Source organism: Acomys minous (genome assembly GCF_964271855.1).
Source record: "Acomys minous genome assembly, chromosome: 5".
Lineage (NCBI taxonomy): Eukaryota > Metazoa > Chordata > Mammalia > Rodentia > Muridae > Acomys > Acomys minous.
Window position 1 is genome coordinate 3,316,554 of NC_140494.1, and position 6,000 is coordinate 3,322,553.

General features: G+C 46.2%; 1 protein-coding gene across 5 annotated transcripts in view; it reads right to left on the bottom strand.

Moving 5' to 3' along the window:
* ADARB2 (adenosine deaminase RNA specific B2 (inactive)) overlaps positions 1 to 6,000 on the bottom strand; it is a 542,249-nt gene that overhangs the window by 21,883 nt on the left and 514,366 nt on the right. The gene's annotated exons all lie outside the window — the stretch shown is intronic.

Consider the following 6,000-nt stretch of genomic DNA (forward strand, 5'->3'; position numbering starts at 1 on the left):
AATGAGACTATGGGGGGCATTTTAATTCAAGCCATCACAACTGTGTTATTTAGACTGCTTCATGTCGTTGTGATATTTTTACTTGATGCTACAAAAAGTCTTGATGTTGGAAGCATTAAGAAGCATATATCTTCACCTTGGTAGAATAGTCTGTTCCGTCACTTTGCATTTTTTTTTTACTTTATTTATTTATTTTTATTTTTTGGTTTTTCGAGACAGGGTTTCTCTATGTATCCTAGGCTGTCTTGGACCCACTTTTGTAGACCAGGCTGGCCTCAAACTCATAGCGATCCGCCTGCCTCTGCCTCCCGAGTGCTGGGATTAAAGGCGTGCGCCACCATGCCCGGCCTGTCACTTTGTATTTTATGGCACTGTTTTTCAAAAAACATGAGCATTCAAAGTGTAGGTTTTTATTAGCTACTACTCTCATCATTTTGTTTTTGTCTTATGGACTTCACAAGAAAGCCCAAATGGCAGACTTCCTTAGGGTGACTGTTACAGATAATGAAATTTTTATTTGCCCCTGAAGGACTCAGGATTTGGGCCAGCCTCAGCACACTTGCAGGCTTCTAGTCCTGACGTGGACTCCAGGATGGCTTTGCCACACAGCGAGTGTCTCAAGTCTATCATTAGTATGCACCCCGTGCCTGTGACAATGAGGGTATCCTTTTCAGCCCGGGTGATTCTTTTGAACCCGGAACTGACTTAGCCATTGCTAAATTGCAGGGCTTCTTTCTCCTAATGCATGAGTTTCACCTTTTAGGGCAGTCCTGTGGACTGACCTTGAGGGGAGCCCGTTTGCTTGTTTCAGGGCCCTTTATTATTATCTTCGTGCCAGACCTCATCCTCCCCCCCCCCTATTTTTTTTCCCTTCAAGAAATTAGGATGATTTTCAAAATCTGCATGATTCATTTTCAAATGTCCATCACAAGCAATGAAGTTACGCTCAGGGGTTCTGAGCAGGGGAGATATCAAGATTTAGCCTAATTTGCATCTTTATAGTAATAAGAACCGTATTGTGAGTAAATACGGTCTGCCGGGTTTAGTCAGGCTAGAGTGCTTGACGGGAGGCAGGGCCGCATGGGCTGCAGGAGAGGACAAAGTATCTGAGGGGTTGTGCCGTTATCTTAAGCCAATCAGGCAGCCCTGGGTTTTTCTAATTGTCTCTTTCTAGTCCCCGACTACTTCACACTTAACAGTTAAAAATCCTTTTGTACATGGGCGCACGTGTGGAGGCCAGAGGCTGGCTTCTGGGTGCCTTCCTCTTTCATTCTCCATATGTAATTTTGCGAGTGCATACGTGCCCCATGCATGTGGAGGTGGGATGACAGCTTCTCAGGAGCTGGCTCTCTCCTTTACATCTCTGAGTTTGTCTTAGTTCTGCTCCTGTGCTGTGTATGTAAGTTTTTATTTGACTTGGATTTTGGGGCTTGGACTCATGTTGTCAGGCTTGTGTGACAAATAACTTCATACCACTGAGCCATCTTGTGGCTCTCTACATCATCATCATCATCATCATCATCATCATCATCATCATCATCATCATTGAGACAAGGTATCTTCAGTGAACCTGAGACTGACCATCTTGGCAGACTGGCTGGACAGTGAGCTCCAGGGACCTACCTGACTTTGCCCTTCCCAGTGTTGGAGTGTCAGGTGTGACACTATGCGTGACTTGTATGTTAGTGTTAGGCACCTGATCTTAGGTCCTTCTGCTTGTGCAGCAAGTACTTTACCCGCTGAGCCATCTCTACAGCCACGATAATTAAAAATTGTCATTTTCCTTATGTTGCCATGCTCCCAGATGGACACGTCATTTGTAAAGGGCACAGACAGGAGACTGGATGTCCAAGAAGGGACACTGGTTCCCAGAGGATGAACAAAGACCACTAACTGGACAGCGGCTTGATAAGGAGGTTCAGTTGCATTTCCCATTTCTTAAAGAACTTATTTTTAGCCCTCTGCGTATTTCTCTGTATGTGGAAGTGCATGTGGATCAGGTGCCCAGAGAGATCCGCAGAGGGCACGGGATGCCCTGGAACTGAGTTATGGGTGATTACAAGGTGCTGGGAACAAAACTGAGGCCTTATGTAAGGACAGCAAGCACTCAGAGGACTGATGAGCCATCTGTCCCATCTCCAAAATCTGTAGATCAGGTTTTTTTTTTTCACTCAGATAAATACAGAAGATGAGGGTAATTCAAGGAGTTAAGAGCACAGAAAAGGAAAGATTCTAAACTTATCACAATCAAATGAAAAGTCTCTTAAATTTAACCTACGACAAATCTAAGAACTATGCCATGATTTGGGGACATCCAGCATGGACATTCACTTATGCTTCCAACCAGTCATGTTTTAATCTTGTCTAGAGCAAGCCTTCCTGCTCTAGGTAAAGACACAGTTACAGCGTGTCCTTAGTCATTTTAGGGAAAGACAGGATAAAGAAAAAACAGGAAAAAGTAAAAGCAAGAAAGAGGAATAGTGGGGTCCCCAAGTTACATTTTCTCAGAATTGCTGAAATTATCGGCCATTTAAAAAATAAATATAATTTTCTAGGCCCTAAGGCGAATCTTGCACGTGTGTGGTTGGCAGCAGACAAGGCTTCAGTGTTGTGTGAGTGACTGTGAGGACAGCGGGCAGCTGAGAGGTTTGGACACACTCCAGTGCCTTGGCTCACTGCTCCCACACCATTTCTCCAGTAGTTAGATGTTGCTGTCTCTTTAGCTAGCCTCGTTTCACATTATTAGTTTTTATGTGCTTAAAAAAATAGACTCTACAAACTTGTACTGCACAGGCATAGGATATAATCTGATATATCAGAAGACTTTAAAATTTAAGCCAGTCAGTCCTGAGTTTAAATCCTCATTCCTTATGGTTAAATAGAGCATCTTAAGGAAGATATTGCATTTCCATGAGTCGATTTCAACATTAATTAAGGTGAGCTCTTGGGTCTGAAGGCGACACGTGTGCGCATGCATGTGGAAGCCACAGGCCACACATCCGTGCATTCGTGTGGAAGCCATAGGCGACACGTTTGGGCATGTGTGTGGAAGCCACAGGTGACTCGTGTGTGCACGCATGTGGAAGCCACAGGTCAACACTCAATATTGTCCTTTGGGATCATCATCCACCTTCTAAGACAGCATTTCTCAGTGGCCTCACTGTCTCAGTAGGCCAGACTGCCTGGCCATCGAGCAGCAACGCCAGGCCAGGCCTTTTAATGTGGCCTCTAGAGCTGGAGGACAGGTCTTTGTGTCTGCAATGCAAGCAATTTACTGACTGGGATAGTTCCCTGGCCTTCCTTTGACACTTGAGAAAAATGGAGAGACAATTTGCTTTTGTTACTGTGAAGATGGGTTACGACGATGCACGCCATGAAGTCAACACTGAGAGGGGGTGTTCAAGATTTTGCCACGCTCAGGACACTTCTGAACTTTATGACAGTTGTACCACTCAGATCGCAGCCCTCTGTCGCCCCCTTTCTGTCCCCAAGAACACTACCTATTGGTTGGCTGCGTCAACACCTATTGGTTGTTCCTGTCTCAAGAGCTGGTAGGGTTAGAGTTACGGACTCTGCAGTGTAGGTCAAACCCAAAGGCAGCTTTATAGCTTGGACTTTTCAGGTGAACTAAAACTCCACCCCTCATGCGTTTCACAGACTAGCAAGAGATTAAGAGCCCCTGCCCGCCTCACAGGTTCCGTGCTGAGGGTGAAGGAGGCAGCCGGTGGTCTGGGGATGACAGTAGGGGCACAGGGGTGATGTGATAAACAGAGAGGATTGGCTCCCCACTGCCATGTTAGTATTAACAGCCCTCAGGGTGGAGATGCAGTGTCATCCTTTCCACAGAAGTTCACCCCTACAGTGCCACCGCGAAATAAGGCAAAGTCTGGCTACAAACAACTCTGTAACGTTCCTGGGTTACACGGCGCCACCCTCTTTCAGATAGCCTTGCCAAAACTTGCCAGCATTTCAGTACAAGTTCTCCTTAGCTGTACACTTGGAGGCCCAGCAGTTGGCAATTATCTCGTAAGTCCTGTGCCTTTGAACATGGGATGATTCTAGTCTGTAATTCACTATGCCTCAAGGCTGTCCTAGAACCTCTGTTCACCCCTCAGCTTCCTGAACACTCAAATTACAGGCCTATGCCACCACACTCAGCTTCATGAGCTAGGGTTGGGCCCGCTGTCTGAGAGCCCTGAACTCTCCTCACCACTGAAAGGGATGCAAATCTTAGCAAAGGACCCCGGAGCTTAGACGGCATGTAAAATGCCTGAGGTTTTAGTATGTAAAGGAACAAGAGGCTGGTTGGTGACAGACAGAGGGGAGCTCCGTTCCCACCTTCTCTGCTTTAGCTTTTAGGTCTGTGGTCTGATTTTACATAACCTTTAAATGGCCAACCTTGCAGAGTAAGTGAATAAAGGGATGTGCTTCTGTGACGCAGGCATCTTTTTCTTAAGAATTTGCTTAGTGAAATTCTGTGCTTCGCGTGAATTATTTCCTTTCATCACCACCGTTGCTCTCATGAGACCCCCTTTTCATGCCCGATCTTATAACATGGAACAATTTTAAAACACTGGGAATAATTCTTAGGCCCATCTGCAGCACACAAACACACACACACACACACACACACACACACACACACACACACACACACACACCATACATCCTTCAACAACTGCTTTGTCTTACTGTTTTTCTTCTTTCCTGAGACACAGGCTGTATTAAACTTTTCTCATTGTCGTGACCAAATTACTTGGTGGAAGCAACTTAAGGGAAGAAGAGCTTACATTGGCTTACAGTTTGGTCGGCTCCTAGTGACCTACTTCCTCTATGAAGGCTCCGCCTCCTAAAAGTTTCACCACCTTTCCAAACAGCGCCACCAGGTGGACTAAGTATTAAAACCTAATGCACTCACGGAAGGCAGAGCACGTTCACACTGCAGCAAAGGCCCACGAATGCTTGCCCACAGCCCCTGGAGCAGAACGCAGGTTTGCTCCTGCACGGGGAGTTCCACTGTTTCTTAGTGTGCCCGCCCAGTTTTGCCACAAGTAGTTTCTCAAGAGAACTCTTCTGATGCACAAAAAGAACACACTTAAAGATCTAGATTTCCCCTTTCCAGGTTCTCATCACAAGGTGAACAGGACATGACTAAACCCCACACGCGCCCCACTTCTGCCCTGATTCGCTCCTCTAAGCCTGGAAGTTTATAATTAATACAGACGTCTGGTGGCTTCAGTGGGTAAACATCGCCCTTGGAGATGTCTCCCTGCCTCCTTCCTATGCTACACAAAATTTCACACCATAACCCTTGCAACCAGCTGTTGCCAGGTGGGCTGACTGTCGGGCTCCCTAACGGCATGTGTGTGTGTGTGTGTGTGTGTGTGTGTGTGTGTGTGTGTGTGTGTGTACAACCTCGAGTATCAGTCCCTGCTTCTTCACCTTTGTAGGGTCTCTTGTTTGCCATGGCATATATTCCTGAGGTTAACCGATCAGTGAGTTTCTGGGAATTTCTGCTTCCCGTTACCCCAAAGAGTGCTGGTACTACAAAAGTACACTACCACATTCACGTTTTTACATGAGTTCTGGGGATCTGAGCTCAGGTTCTCACACACCAGGGACACCTAAGACAGGTGCTGGGGGCCTCTTACGCTTCACCCATTAGTAAGGTCTTTGTTTGAGCTAGCTACTATAAACACTGCAGTGAAAACAACACACCGATGTGGGATATGCTAGGTCGCACATGAATTCACGCTAAACTGTTGCCTATTAGCAGATATGCTCTGGTCCTCTCTCTCTCTCTCTCTCTCTCTCTCTCTCTCTCTCTCTCTCTCTCTCTCTCTGTCTCACACACACACACACACACACACACACTTTAAGTTTCTTAATTGTTGTCATTTTACTCATTAAGTCTGAAACCGTCATGGCCAAGGTGAATGAAATCAGACAAGAGTTGCGACCATGGGCCCCTTGTTCAGCAGCCTGCAGACAAGGAGGAGG